General features: G+C 45.0%; 2 long non-coding RNA genes across 2 annotated transcripts in view; both read left to right on the top strand.

Annotated features, from left to right (window-relative positions):
- LOC140419927 (uncharacterized) overlaps window positions 1–16,035 on the top strand; it is a 378,337-nt gene that overhangs the window by 221,659 nt on the left and 140,643 nt on the right. The gene's annotated exons all lie outside the window — the stretch shown is intronic.
- LOC140419906 (uncharacterized) lies at window positions 55–14,324 on the top strand. Its single transcript, XR_011946080.1, has 2 exons — window positions 55–216; window positions 6,138–14,324. It is a non-coding gene; the product is annotated as an uncharacterized lncRNA (long non-coding RNA).

Here is a 16,035-nt window from a genome sequence, read left to right as displayed (position 1 = left end):
ATCTCCCCTGCCCACGACTGCGCATGTCCACGGGAGAGGGGAGGCTGCGCATGTGCAAGGGTTAGCCCGCCTCCTGACCTTTTACCTGAGGTATTGACCAATGGTAAGAGTTGGAGGACCAGAAGGACTTTGTCCTCCAGCTAATCAGCTCGGGCTTTGTGTGACTGCTCGATTGAACTTCACAAGGACGCAAACGTCCTCCCGTCTCCAACATCTGTGAGTAAAACACTTTCTTTTCGATGAATGAACTCGCTGCTTGCTGGCTTTCTGGCGAGTGGCTTAGGACGGTTGTTAAGGTTTTGATTGAGAACCCCTTGGGTACCAGGGGGTGACTACACCTTTCCAGGTGGTTTCTCGTGTTTAGTGGGTGTTTTCGACATGATGCTGTTTATTGTTGTCTTTGACTGGACTGTTGATGATTGTTTCAGTGTTGTCAGACTATGTTGGTTTATTGTTGTTTCTTTTGACCGTGTTGTTGGATCGCTCAGCCGCCCAATGGCCCCTTGCCGGTTGAGTAGGTTTCTACGGTTCCCTGACTGAAGGCGCCTCTCTCCTCTACCACGCCCGGATGTGACTCTTTCCGGCCGCCTGTGCTCCTTGCGGAGGGAGCCTCTCCTCCGATGTGTTGGCTGCCGGGCTGGAGGGGAGGGGAGGGGAGGGGAGGGGAGGGGGGGCGAATGAAGTAGCCGCTTGCTGAATTTCTCTGGCGGGCGGCTTGGGACTGTTGTTTGCGTTGAACTGGGGACCCCTTTCGGGGGGTGACGAACGGGGGGTGATCGAGTCGGACGTGGGCGGCTCTCCGTATTTAGTAAATGTTTCTTTTCGATATGTTTATTTTCGGTTGTTTCTGTTCATACTGCCTTTGTCTGTTGATGAACTTCTGGCGTTGTTTCCGTATCCTGTAACGGTTTTTTGTGATATCATATTTGAAATGTGTGTCAATTTTGTGTCCTGTGATAAACTTTATTCTGTAAATCTTTAAAAGGTGTATTGAGGCCTTGTGATTGTTTTTGGTACGTCACTGTTAAAACGTGTATTTAGGCCCCGTGCCTCGTGGTTTTTCTTTGCTTTAGAACGGTCGTATTGTGTCGGGGCCTTGTGCCTCGCGGCTGTTTGTGTTGTGTTTGGGGATTGTTACTTTGAAATGTATTTAGGCCCCGTGCCTTGAAATTGTTTTTTGTAACTGTTGAATTGTGATTACAATAAAATATTTGAAGGGAAAGGAAGTGAATCCAGGGAGGGTTACAGGCTCTGGAAACCTTGGCCCAGGTCTCTCTCTTTATCTTCAAGTCATTGACATCCTTTGCTCCCTCAGCTTGACATTTATTTGTCGAGATCTTCTCAGAAGCCCAAATACGACATTCATGAACCCTGCCGCTGCCCTGCCGCTGCCCAGCTTGTAATGTAATTAGGAGCCAATTTAGCTCAGCTGGTTAGTGATGCAGAGCGAGGTCAGACTGGTCCTCCCTCATGATTGTTGGAAGGAGGGCAGCACGGTGGTGCAGTGGTTAGCACTGCTGCCTCACGGCGCCGAGGTGCCAGGTGTCATCCCGGCTGTGGGTCACTGTCCGTGTGGAGTTTGCACATTCTCCCCGTGTTTGTGTGGGTTTCTCTCCCACAACCCAAAGATGTGCAGTGGAGGTGGATTGGCCAAGCTAAATTGTCCCTAAATTGGAAAAAATGAATTGGGTACTCTAAATTTAAAAAAGAAATTGATTGTTGGAAGGATGCCCTCCAGCTTTCTCACCAAAACTTTAGATAGCAGTTTCAAGTCAACATTCAAAAGAGATTGGCTGATAAGAGACACACTCCCTAGATCCTTGTCCGCTTCAGAATCAAACCGACATAAGCCTCACAAAGAGTCGATGGCAGCATACTTGAGTCAAAGTGATAATACATACCCACAAATAGATCCAACAGTAAATCCTCAAATTCCCTGTAAACCCCACACCCACAGCCATGTGGTCCCAGCGCTTTACCTGGCTGAAGCTCCTCCATGGTCTTTGACATCGCTTCCCTAGAAAGAGTAGCATTAAGAGCCTCACGCTGGCTTTCTGAGGCCTCCGGGAGATTCAAGGAAGAGAAATAATGCTCCACACTGCCAACACATCACCAGACTGCCCAGGCTTGTATAATCCTGCATAGAATTCCTGAAATTCCTCTTTATTTCCTCCGTCTTCGTGACCCGTTTCCCTCCGCCAAGCTGCACAGAGAAAATCGCTCCAAAGTCGGCCTTTGTATTTGCTCCGGTTACTCCCAAACTTGTACAACTTCTGCCTCGCAAACTTTCAACTTTTCTCAACCTGCTGAGTAAATAGGGAGTCTTGCTGCATTAATCTCCTTCAGCAATAGCTTACTCGGGCCTCCTTAAAATTCTCCTCGGCCTTGGCCAAACAAACCTCCAGACGGCGCTGGTTCTCCAACACCTGCACCTTTTATTAGCAGTGTAAGAAATGATCCCCCCCCCCCCCCCCCCCCCCAATGCGCTTTACACGTCTGGAGGGGGATATTCCAGGGGCCGAGTTAACGGAAGAACTCAAACTCTTCCTTAAAATTTGTAGTAAACGAAGTCCTCTTATCAGGAAGGCATCAAACCTCCACTTTCTCGACCTGGGGGTGAGCCCTCCAGCAGAAGCTCCAGAAAAATGGGGGGGGGGGGGGGGGGTTTGAGGTGGATTGGTCCAAAATTATAATGTTTCTGATGTTGCAGGAGGACATCAGGAGTAGGATCGTCTTCGGCACAAAAAAGTCGTTGATTCTAGTATGACATTGATGTGGGGCTGGAAAGAACATAAAATCTCCGCCCCTCGGGTGCAAAGTTTTCCAAACATCCACATAACCCACCTCCTCACAAGCCGAGGCTACACCCTAGCTTGAAGAGTGGGGTTTCTTGGTAACCGGGAACTTATCTACCAGAGGATTTAAGTGGCAGTTGAAGTCGCCAACGACAAAAATGTTAGTTGGAGCTAACTCTGCGAAATCCACAAAAGCCTTCGCAATTAACTCCGGGAGTAATTCGGGGATCCATAAACATTCATTATTGAACCAACATCGCCATGCACCGAGCCTCTAATGATCACATCTATCTGCTTTGTCCTTGGTGCAGGTTTCAACCTTAAAAGGGATATTTTTATTCATAAAGATTGCCACACCCCTGCTACTTGATGAAACAGAGGCGAAGAAAAACCTGCCTCGCCCAATCCTGCCTCAATTTAAAGTGTTCCTCATCACAGAATCCCTACAGTGCAGAAGGAGGCCATTCGGCCCATCATGTCTGCACCTGCCTTTGAAAGAGCACTCTCCTTAAGGCCATGCACCAGCCTATCCCAGTAACCCTACCCAACTTTTTTGAACACTAAGGGGCAATGTAGCATAGCCAATCCACCTAATCTGCACATCTTTGGACTGTGGGAGGAAACCAGAGATCCCGGAGGAAACCCACAAAGACACTAGGAGAATGTGCAAACTCCACACAGCCAGTCACCCGAGGCCGGAATTGAACCTGAGACCCTGGAGCTGTGATGCACCAGTGCTAACCACCGTGTCACCGCGTCGACCCCAATTGAGTTTAATCTAGATGTGTTTCCTGGAATAAAGCTATGTCAACTTTCTCCTTAAGAAAGGAGACAATCATTTTCCTTCTGATAGGGTGATGAATGCCCCATACATTCCCTGAGAAAATTTGATGATTCACTGTCGCCATTAGTTAGGCGACAGAAAGAACCGGAACAGATTTTCACACCACAATCGTGCGTGCGCCATTACCCCCTCGTCCAACTCACTTTACACCAGAGGCACCAAAGTTTCCCCAAACTGCTCCTTTCACGGATAAGTCAACAACACATAAACCCTCTCATAATAACAAAAATACAGAAGAATCACGACCACAATAGATCCAAGGGGACATTCCTCAATACTTTGTATTGCCCTATTATGTATTTTCTTTTATTCCCTTTTCTTCTCATGTACTTAATGATCTGTTGAGCTGCTCACAGAAAAATACTTTTCACTGTAACTCGGTACATGTGACAATAAACAAATCCAATCTAATAAGACTGAGGACCCGGAGGATTAATGCCCACGGCCAGACTGTCGTTACCCTCAGGATACCTTCTCCAAAATGAGGAGAAGAAAAGAAGGGCCAACAAGGGATTGGAGATCGAATGTCCCTCCCGCATTTTGGACCCACCCATGAAGACCTGCATTCATCACCACCCACCCTTCAGCAATGGCACCACTCGGTTCTGCCATGATTAACGCTCAGATAATAGAAGAAAGACGATGGATTAATAAGCACACAGCACATCTACCATAACTGAGATAAGATAATACGAGTCCCTATAACACTCGAGGAGAAGAAGACATTCAATCAGCGCTCACAGAATAACAACTCCCTTCAACAGGATAAAAGATAACAAATTCAGACAACAAAATAGTGATAGGGAGTTACTCCGAGCTGCAAACCATCCCTCCAAATCCTTGTCCTTCATGGATTTAACGAAGACCAGGGCAGTAGTCAGATTATTGAAAGACTTGACGGAATTTTCGGATACAATTTTCAGGGTCTCAGGATAAAGTGACATAATTCACTCCCGCAGCCTTGCGTTCCCTTCGAATTTCATTGAAGTCTCGATGCTTCATTTTCTTTGTTGCCGAAAAGTCCTGGAAGAAGGAAATCCCTCACGGAGCCAGGTCCCATCTTGTCTTACCCGTCTCCAGGACCTTCTGGTGATCTTTCAAGTTGTGGAAGTGAATGATTACAGGCCTGGGATGAAAACTATCCCTCAGCCTCAAAGACAGGATCCGATGCCCTTTCTCATTGGAATCGTACAGTCTTCACATCCAGCTTGGGAAGACGTGGCAGCCGGTCCTCGAAGAACCTAACGGGAGCAACACCTTCTGGCAGGCCGACGACTCGGATGTTCTTTCTCTGACCATCGGTTCTCCAAGTCCTCCTGGACATCTGCCACTGGCCAGTTTTCCAGGGACTGAATTCTTGCCTCCGTCGAGGAGGCATCTTGCTCAACATTCAGGATTCTCTCCTCAGGATCATCGAGTCTCTTCGTGGTGTTTTGCAGCTCGGCCTCATGAGCTCACAGATATTGCGTCAGCTCACTCAGCCTCTGGTCAGTAACACGGATGATAGTAATAATAATAATCTTTATTGTCACATGTAGGCTTACATTAACACTAATGAAGTTACTGTTAAAATCCCCTAGTCGCCACACCCCAGCACCTGTTCGGGTACACAAAAACGAGAATTCAGAATGTCCAATTCACCTAACAGCACGTCTTTTACATAGAATTTACAGTGCAGAAGGAGGCCATTCGGCCCATCGAGTCTGCACCGGCTCTTGGAAAGAGCACCCGACCCAAGGTCCACACCTCCATCCTATCCCCATAACCTAGTAACCCAACCCAACACTAAGGGCAATTTATCATGGCCAATCCACCTAACCTGCACATTTTTGGACTGTGGGAGGAAACCGGAGCACCCGGAGGAAACCCACGCAAACACTGGGAGAATGTGCAGACTCTGCACAGACAGTGACCCAAGCCGGGAATTGAACTCGGATCCCTGGCGCTGTAAAGCAACAGTGCTAACCACTGTGCTACATTGCCTCAGTCATCAAGTAGTTTCAGGACCAACATTGATACATTTCTAGATATTGAAGATATGGGGATTCGTTTTGGAAAATGGTGCTGCGATAGATCGGCCAATGAGATTGAATGATTGAGCAGGCTTGATGGGCTGAATGGTTAACTGCAGCTCCTATTTGTTATGATCTCTGTGCCCAGGACAGAAAGCACTGAGCATGGATCTGTCAATTCGCCTGAATCGGCATCTTCAGGAGAATTGGGAGGGTGAATATTAGATACAGCAGAGTGAGAATGGAGGGAGAGTGTGTGGGATGGAGATGAAATGAAAATCGCTTATTGTCACAAGTAGGCTTCAAATGAAGTTACTGTGAAAAGCCCCTAGTCGCCACATTCCAGCGCCTGTTCGGGGAGGCTGTTACGATTTACAGCTTTTGGGGAATGAGAGAGGAAAGAATGTTCTCCAGGAACTAGAATTGTCTGTGCTGAATTTCTATCCTTTTACTGACAATGATGTCTTTTGTAAATTGTTTTTCCAGGATATTAGAGGAGGAATTACAGACAGAAGTTTCAATGATCACCTCCCAATCTCACAGTCACTCGATTCATCGATTTTAAACATCAGTGTGACTGGAAAAGCACCGAGGCACACACACCCGAGTGAGATTGTTCCAGAGTACTGACTGTGGAAAGAGCTTTAACCAGTTACACAGCCTGAAAAAACATTGCAGCATTGACAGCGGGGAGAGACCGTACACGTGTTCTGTGTGTGGTCAAGGCTTCAACTGATTGTCCAACCTGGAGAGACACGAGGACACCCAAAACACGGAGAAACCATGGAAATATCGGGACTGTGGGAAGGGATACAAAGCCCCATCTAAGCTGGAAATTCATCGACGCATTCACACTGGGGAGAGGACATTCACCTGCTCTCAGTGTGGGAAGGGATTCATTCAGGTATTCAACCTGAAGAGACACCAGCGCCTTCATACTGGGGAGAGGCCATTCACCTGCTCTGTGTGGGAAGCACTTCACTCAGTTATCAAACCTGCAGACACACAAGCACGTTCACACTCGGGAGAGACCGTTCGTCTGCGCTCCGTGTGGGAAGGAATTCAGTAAATTATTCCAGCTGCAGAAACATCAGCGAGTTCACACTGGGGAGAGGCCATTCACCTGCTCTCAGTGTGGGAAGAGATTCGCTCAGTTATCCCACCTGCGGAGACATCAACAAGTTCACAAGTGATTACAGGGATTGGATTCTGCTGTTATTGCTGCTGTTAATCACATCCAGGACTGAACCATGTTCATTTTCACACTTGGTGAAGTGGGAGGGTTGGAGAGTTTCTTTCTGCTGGACTGGCCGGTCTCACGACTTCGCTTCCAGTTGGCTGATGCTCTTTGTACCTGGGACAGCACATTTCCACTGAAATGTACCACAAACGCTGGTGAAGGACATTTATTTTATCCTGTATGGCAAATGGTGGGTTTACTGCTACTACAGGTAGATCGAAAGTAAAAACAGGGAGAATTGGAAAAAGATATATTTCCTTGAAGGAAATATAAAAGAAATAAATCCAGAGCTTCCTGGATGGTGAGGGAGATAGAGGTGAAGATCAGAAAAATGAATTGCGCAGATGACCGATCTCAGGTAGAAATACAATGGAGAATCAGGCTGGGTATTGAAGGACCAAAGGAGAAATGGAAAATCTAAAAGAAAGGCTAGGAGCATGCATGAAAAGAGACCGGCAGCGAATATGAAGTGAAATTCCAAGGTCTTCTGTAAGTATATTATTAATAAGTTGGGAAAATAAAGAGTCAGGCTGATTAGGCTAAAAAAGGGGAACTTGCAGGTGGAGGCAAGAGAAATAGTGAAGGTTTTAAACGAGTACTTTGTATCTGTCTTTAAAAAGGAAGAAGATTCTACCCAGACCGAGGTAAGAGAGGAGGTAACTGGTGCACTTGAAGAATTAATAATTGAGAAGGAGGAGGCTTATCTGTAGGAGACAGAGGGTGGTGACAGGCGGCTGCTTTAGTAACAGGAAGCCAGTGTCCAGTGGTGTACCACAGGGATCAGTCCCGGGTCCCCTGATGTTCATCATTTATATAAATGACAGATGACTATGTGGGGGGCAGGAACAGTAAGTTTGCGGATGACACAAAGATTGGCCGGATGGTTAACAGTGAGTTTGAGAGTCTTGGGTTACAGGAAGATATAGTCGGGATGGTTAAATGGGTGGAAAAGTGGCAGATGGAATTTAACTCTGAAAAGTGTGAGATGATTGGAAGGAGTAATTTGACAAAGGAGTATTCAATGAATGCTTGATTCCCCAGTTCAATTCCCTGCTGGGTCACTGTCTGTGCGGAGTCTGCACGTTCTCCCCGTGTATGTGTGGGTTTCCTCCGGGTGCTCTGGTTTCCTCCCACAGTCCAAAGATGTGCAGGTTAGGTGGATTGGCCATGCTAAATTACCCTTAGTGACCAAAAAGGTTAGGAGGGGTTATTGGGTTACGGGGATAGGGTGGAAGTGAGGGCTTAAGTGTCTGTACAGACCCGATGGGCCGAATGGCCTTCTTTTGCATTGTATGTTCTATGTCTATGTTACCTATGAATGGCACCAAGATGATACCTGGGATGGAACATTTAAAGTTATGAAGAGAGATTGGACAAGCTTGGTTTGTTTTCGCTGGAGCAGCGAAGACTGAGAAGCGACCCGATAGATGTATGTAGGTTATGAAGGGCATGGACAGGGTGGGTAGGGAGCAGCTGTTCCCCTTAGTTGAAGGGTCAGTTATGAGAGGACACAAGTTCAAGGTGAGGGAAAGGGGGTTTAGAGGGGATTTGAAGAAAAACCTTTTTACCCAGAGGTTGGTGACGGTCTGGAATGCACTGAATGGGAGGATGGTAGAGGTCGGCTGCATCACATCCTTTAAAAGTACCTGGATTGGCACTTGGCCCGCCTTAATATTCAAGGCTATAGACCAAGTGCTGGCAAATGGGATTAGGTCGGCAGGTCAGGTGTTTCTCAAGTGTTGGTTCAGACACGATGGGCTGAAGGGCCTCTTCTGCTCTGTATTATTCTGTGATTCTGAGGTGGTAGAAACACCATCTTTACTGACCGTAGATGAGGCTCCAGCACCAGATGCATCCAGAGATACTGAGGGAAGTGAGTGGAAATTGCAGAGACACTAGTGATAATTTTCCAGTCTTCCTTAGACACAGGGCTGGTGCCAGAGGACTGGAGAATTATGAATGTCCACCCTTGTTCAAAAAGGGATGCGAGGATAAAGCCGGCAACTACAGACCAGTCAGTCTGGCTTCAGTGGTAGGGAAACTTCTGGAAACTATAGTTTGGGGCTGAATCAATAGTCACTTACACAAGTGCAGGAAAATTAAGGAAAACCAGCCTGGATTCATTAGGAGAAAATTATGTTTAAATAACTTGCTGGAGTGTTTTGAGGAGGTAGCAGAGAAGGTTGAGAAGGGCAGCACTGTTGATGTGGCGTATACGGATTCTCAAAAGACATTTGTCACAGAACAGACTTGTGAAGAAAAATCGAATTCATGGAATAACAGGGAAAGTCGGCACTTGGATAAGAAATTGTAGAGTGACAGGAACAGAGAATAGTGATAAATGGTTGTTTTTCAGACTGGAGGAAGGTTTGTAGTGGAATTCCCCAGGGGTCAGTTTTGGGACCCTTGATCTTCCTGATATATATTCATGACCCAGACTGGTGCTCAGGGTTTGATTGGAAACATTGTCAACTGTGATGAGGATAGTCTTGAACATCAAAGGGACATTGATAAGTTGGCGGATTGGGCAGACAAGTGGCAGATGAAGTTCAGTACACAGAAGTGTGAGAGGTGATTTATTACAGCAGGAAGACTATGGAGAGACAATATAAAATAAAGGGAAAACTCTAAAGGAGGTTCAGGAACAGAGAGACCTCGGTGTATATGTACATAAGTCATTAAAGGTGGGAGGGCATGTTGAGAGAGCAGTTAATAAAGCAGATAGTATCTTTGACTTTATTAATTGGAGAGGCGGTGACAAAGTGGTATTGTCGCTGGACGAGTAATCCAGAGACCCAGGGTGATGATCTGGGGACCTGGGTTCGAATTCCACTATGACAGGTGCAGGATTTAAACTCAATAAAATATCTGGAATTAAAAGTCTAATGATGATGATACCATTGCCAATTGTCATTAAAAGCCATCTGGTTCACTAAGGTTAGCACTGTTGCTTCAGAGCGCTAGGGTACCTCCAGGTTCGATTCCCAGCTTGGGTCACTGTCTGTGCGGAGTCTGCACGTTCTCCCTGTGTCTGCGTGGGTTTCCTTCCGGTGCTTCAGTTTCCTCCCACAAGTCACAAAAGACGTGCTGTTCGGTAAATTGGACATTCTGAATTCTCCCTCTGTGTACCCGAACAGGCGCCGGAATGTGGCGATGAGGGACTTTTCACAGTAACTTCATTGCAGTGCTAATGTTAGCCTACTTGTGAGAATAAAGATTATTATTATAAGATTGATTTCTTCCTTCATACGTAGGAATAAAGCTTTGAAACCTGATTCTGAGTCTCTCCTGGTGGGAACTGGGTTGTCCCACAACAGTCACCATCATCATTCTCAGCCTCCGAAGATTATGTTTGATGAGTTATTTGAAAAACGCGATTCTTTCGCTGGGAACAATTCATTACATAATGATACTGAGAATCAATGCTGAAAACACCGATTAATCACCCCTGTGTATTTCCCGGGTTCAACCGCCTACGGTTACCATCCAAGACCCATATTATCATTTTCACATCGCTTGTCAGCAGACATACCTTTGTTCTGGAATCTGCCACTAATATTTTGTCTATTTGAAACTCGGCACGATGACTCCTTTGCCTCACTGTGAGTTGTCTATTTGTTACGAAAGTCCCTGAAATTAGTGTTTTCCGCAATATTTAAATCATCCTCGACCGAGTCTGAAAATACTCATAACCTTGCATTTTGCTGTTAGTGATAAAGCCATACCTAGCTTCTTTCAGGGTAAGGAAGTAACCTGTGTCCACATCAGCTTCACTGTTCCATTTCTGATATTGTACTCCCTCCGAGAAAATTGATGGAGAATCAAAGCCTGAGATTTTGCAATGTCCTCTGCCATTCTGTACCTAAACTTGTCAGCAGCAATGTGCATCTTCTCAGAGAGAGAGAGAGAGTAATTTTCACAATTTACATTTTAACACTAACATTCCTTAAACAACCACGCAGGCCGACACACGCAAAAAACCTAAAACCAAAGTCCCCCTCCTACCCCCACCCTATTTCTTAATTACCCATGTACTAAGTTCCCTGTCCTTGTCTTACACTACCATGCCTCCCATTTCCCACCCTCCTTGCTGTTGACGTTCAATTTTCCTTGAAGTCAATGAACGGCTGCCACCTACGGGCGAACCCCTGAATTGAGCCCCTCAAGGTGAACCTGCCATTGGCGACCTTTACCAGCCTGGGAAACCCTGCCATGTCGCTGACCCACATTCCTGACTTTAGAGGCTCCGAGTTCCTACATCCCAGCAGAACCCGTCTCCGACCCCCGGATCTTCCGATACCCCAAATATTGCAAATTCTGGACTCTGAGTCACCCTCCTTTCCAGGACCTCTGACATAACGTCTGCAAATCCATGCCAGTATCCCCTCAACTTCGGACACGCCCAGAACATATGTACATGGTTCATCGGGCTTCCCCCACAGCGCCCGCATCTATCCTCCACTTCCTCAAAAAACCTGCTCATCCGGGCTACCGTCATGTGGGCCCTATGAACCACCTTGAACTGGATCAGGCTAAGTCTGGCACAAGACGAGGATGAATTAACTCTCGTCGGAGTCTTCCCATAATTCAATTCCCAACTCTCCTCCCAGCTCTTCTTCCCACTTCCTCTTCACCTCCCCGATAGGGACTCCTTCCCACTCCATCAACTGCTTGTATATCTCCAAGACCCTCCCCTCCCCAACCCCCCCATTTTTGACATCACCTTATCCTGTAGTCTCCTCGGGGAGGTGAGGAAAGCTTGGAACCTGCCTCCGATCAAAGTCCTGAACCTGTAGGTACTTCTTTAATGTTTCTAAGTACCATGCAGCATCAGGTGTGATGAATGCTCACCAAATATTTATCGCGTGAATTAAAATGCTGTTTTCCCCATGTCTTATAAAAAGCCACTGAGCAACGTCTGTTGTATATTTCTGGTCCATCCTAGTCCTCCCTACGTGTCACACAACAAAGATAGCCATCTGACCCAGGAGGCAGAATGTCTTGTTGACAGACTGACTTAAGATTCTGTTCGCTGTACACTGTCCCCATCCCTCTACACTGTCCCCATCCCTCCAGGTTCTGTTCAGCAAATCAAATTATTCAGACTTAAAACGCTCAGAAAGCCAATCTGTCCTGCAAGGAACTCAAGTTAGAATAATTCCCAAACTTTTTTTTAAAAATTCTTGTTTTCCAATTAAGGGGCAATTTGGCGTGGCCTGTCCACCTAGCCTGCACATCTTTGGGTTGTGGGGGTGAGACCCAGACAGACGCGGGAGGAGTGTGCGGGCTCCACATGGACGGTGACCTGGGGGCCGGGATCGAACCTGGGTCCTCGGTGCCGTGAGGAAGCAGTGCTAACCAATAATTCCCAGTCTTTATGAAACGATACATCCTCCAACTTAGTTAGAACAATGTAACAGGAGGAATATTAACCAAAAGATTAAAAGGTTATTGTGCAAGATTGTGTAATCAAATCAGACAGCATCTATACACAGAGGTAAGTAACCCACAGCTGAAGAGAAAGGTCAAGCCTTCGACATTTTAAAATCATAAAGTGGTGGGAGACATGGTTAGAGTAAACACTCAATATCACCAAGATATCGAATCATGAGTGGATTTGAAACAAAGGTGGAGTTACATTATGTGGAATGAGCTGGAGTGGAGCAGTTGCTGAGAGGAAATTTAATTATGAAAATGACTAGTCAACATGTGATCAAACACAAGATGGAAAATGGATTGCAGTGGAGGTAAAGGGGAGAAGAAATAAAAATCATGCTGAAGAGAAGACTGTCTTCAAAATGATGAGCAATCCTGACAGCGATGGGGCAGTGAATTAAGCAAAACCGAAAAGGAATGATAATCTTTATTAATGTCACAAGTAGGCTTATATTAACACTGCAATGAAGCTACTGTGAAAATCCCCCAGTCGCCACATTCTGACACCTGTTCGGGTACACACAGGGAGAATTCGGAATGTCCAATTCACCTAACAAGAATGTCTTTCGGAACTTTTGGGTGGAAACCCCCACAGACACAGGGAGAACGTGCAGACTCCACACAGACAGTGACCCAAGCCGGGAATTGAACCCAGGTCACTGGTGCTGTGAAGCAACAGTGGTAACCACTGTGCTACCGTGTCACCAATAAGGAAAATAATGCAGTCACAGAAAATCTAAAGCAGAAAATAGAAAGACGTAGCCGCTTAATCAACATCTGTGGAAAAGACAAAAGTAGGATTAATGTTTCAGATGTCTGTTGTCTTTATTGAATTTTGATTATGCATCCAAAGCTGGTTAGTATTCAACAGCATACTACAAGTTTATTTTTGATTTAAAGTAATCTCACCTCATGGAGTCAGAAGCATAACATTTTTTGTCAGGAAACTGCAGCTGCGGTTCTCATTTTAAATCCGATGTCACTGATAATATATTAGCGTGCGGTTTGTGCACTCTTATGCTTGTTGCATTGAGGCTTGACTATGTGATGAAGCTGGCAATGAACTGACAAAATCATGGTTAATCTCAGCATCTGGAAGTTGTTGAGACGGTGGAAGATAAGAATGTGTCTCTACTATATCGTATTACTAATTGTGGCACTGTTGGATGTATACGTAAATATTGTCGATTTTCGCGTATTTTTACTCTTAAGCAATGCTTTTGAAACAGCTCTCCTTGGCATACAATTGTCAGAACAAATACTGATTTACTGCCATACACTTTTTCATAGTTTTAAATTAAATTTAAGTCTTGTTACAGAGTCTATGGGGACCTCTTTTACAGCTGATTTCTGTTTTGTGCCAAACTTAAAAATTTGCCTTTCACCACCAAGGTGCTCAGAATTTGGACTCGGTTTAATAACTAGATTTGTCAGGAATCCATTATGTACGGAATATTTTTAGCTTTTTACTATGGAGAAAGCGAGAAAGACTGAGCATAAAGGTGTAAGTGGTCACATGATAGTTATCTCGACAGATATTTGTGTGAAGTATAATGAATGCTATGTCATCAAAATCTCGTAACGTATAATCTAAATTTGTAATGCATAAAGATTGCATTTGTATGGTGCTTTTTTTCTTCAGGTCGTTGCAAAGTGCTTTGCAGCTTTTTAAGTGTAGGTTGATTTCCATTCAGCAAGGATTTACCATCAGCAAACAAACTAATGACCTCATTCCCTCTTGGAACTACTGACGGGCAGGAATGTTGGCCAGAACACTAGGAGAGCACTGCTCTTTTCTTAAAATAATGCCACAACATCATTTAGATCCACTTCAACAGGCAGTCAAGGCCTCTGCTAATATCTCATCCAGAAGACTACACTTCAGAAATATAACGCATTCGGTCAGCCCAGCTCAAGCCTAAAATGGAGCTTGAACCTCTATATCTGAGATGTGACTTGTGATAAGCTGATACTAAATAAATGTTTGTGCTTTGTGGCGTTGGAGTTATTTTTGTCATACTCGGGGGGGGGGGGGGTAGCATTTGAAAGTATACTCCCCGGTATTTCTGCTTTCGTTTTGAAATTCTTTACCGCTTACTCCTTAGGGGACTGCGCCGTTGGATACTCCAAATCTGACATTGGTCCTGATAGGTGCAGCAGTGTAATTCATGGTGACTCATGATATCTTCAAAATTATATTCCTTAGCATGATCCCTTTTTACTACCCCATCTTCAACATGGGAAGTGCCGTAATTTCATCTGATACCCCAGAAAAGCTGAGTTTAGAGAGTAGCACATGCACTTGCGTGACTTTTGATTTCATCTCCTAAAACTAATGTATGCAGAATAAACTACTGAAAAAATGTTAGTGACTCGCAAGTGAGGAAATAACAAAGGTGAATTGAGAGAAGCAGAGGGGTATGGGGCAGAAAATAAGGTGTTTCAGTGGTTTATGTTCTTATCGAAAACAGCATCTAAAACAATCCGATCTTGAAACTCCTGACAAGTCAGATTGGAGGTTTGCAACTTTTCAGCTGTGGTTCTCTATTTATCCTTAAATACAAATTGCATTTGTGTATTTTAGTTTTGATACTAACATTTTTTTTAAAAATTACCCACCTAGTTAGATCTGAAACAAAAATGTGTTTGTGTATGAACTTCAATCATGTTATTAGAAAACCTATCGGGATAGTAATGCTGCATTAGCATGAGATGGCATTGTTTTCACATAAGTTTCTCAAAGTACCAGTGTTATTCATTTGTGGAGGGGCACCACAGATGAGTGTGAATCCGATCTCTCCAAGTGCATTTCTGGCAAGGATCATTGGATCAGGCGGCAACCTCAGCTAATTTCCTTGCTCGACTTCCAATTTGTGCACACCGCTCTGAATATAATTTGTGTGTCAGATCAACATGTCAGTATGTGTCGCATAGCTGCCTTAGCAGCATTGTTCAATGGTACCAACATTTCCTAACTTGTAAGCAGTTCCTTTTCCATGGGTGTCACTGCTTCCAGATAGTCCACGATTTGTGACCTATCAATTTAAGTACATGAGGAAATGAAAGACCATAAGATGGCTATACAAATGTTGAAAGAAGTGCTTGGCTATATAACATGTCAGTGCTTCCCAGACTTTGCTGCTGAGAGTCCAATTTAAGGTTTCACGTTTGGTGCAACCCCAGAGTTTAAAAACTGGTGGCGTGGGGGACAGGGGAGCAACTTGTTGAGTGGGGTAGGGGTTCAAATAGCAGGGATACAGGCACAAAAGATACTAAGACGTGTACTATTTTGCAGGCTATGGTGTCCGTAATAGGGCCTCAGAGTTCATTTGGGTTAGGCTAAAAAAACAAATTGTGCATATTTGCAGGGACCTCGCAGCCAATCCCAGGACAGTCAAATCTGAGTCTCAACTGGGGGATTGTGATCAGGACCCTTCACAAAATTTTGACACTTTGTAATTAAACTGATCTTGGAACAACTATTTGATGCTTAAATGGAAAATGTTGGAACCGGGGCAGGCAGCATCTTTGAGGAGAGAAACGGTCAGCGTTTCGTGTTGACGACTTTTTGTTACATCTGGAAAAAGTTACAGATAGAACAATTTAAAGATACACAGTAAGTACACAGCCAGAAAAAGAGCAAGGTTGAGTCAGAAGGGAGTAAAAATCAAAAGATACGGTCTGTGATAAGATGGATGGCAGGACATA

Source organism: Scyliorhinus torazame, chromosome 5 (assembly GCF_047496885.1).
Source record: "Scyliorhinus torazame isolate Kashiwa2021f chromosome 5, sScyTor2.1, whole genome shotgun sequence".
Taxonomy (NCBI): Eukaryota; Metazoa; Chordata; class Chondrichthyes; order Carcharhiniformes; family Scyliorhinidae; genus Scyliorhinus; species Scyliorhinus torazame.
Note: the sequence above shows the minus strand (reverse complement) of the source record. Positions and strands in the feature narration are given on the sequence as shown.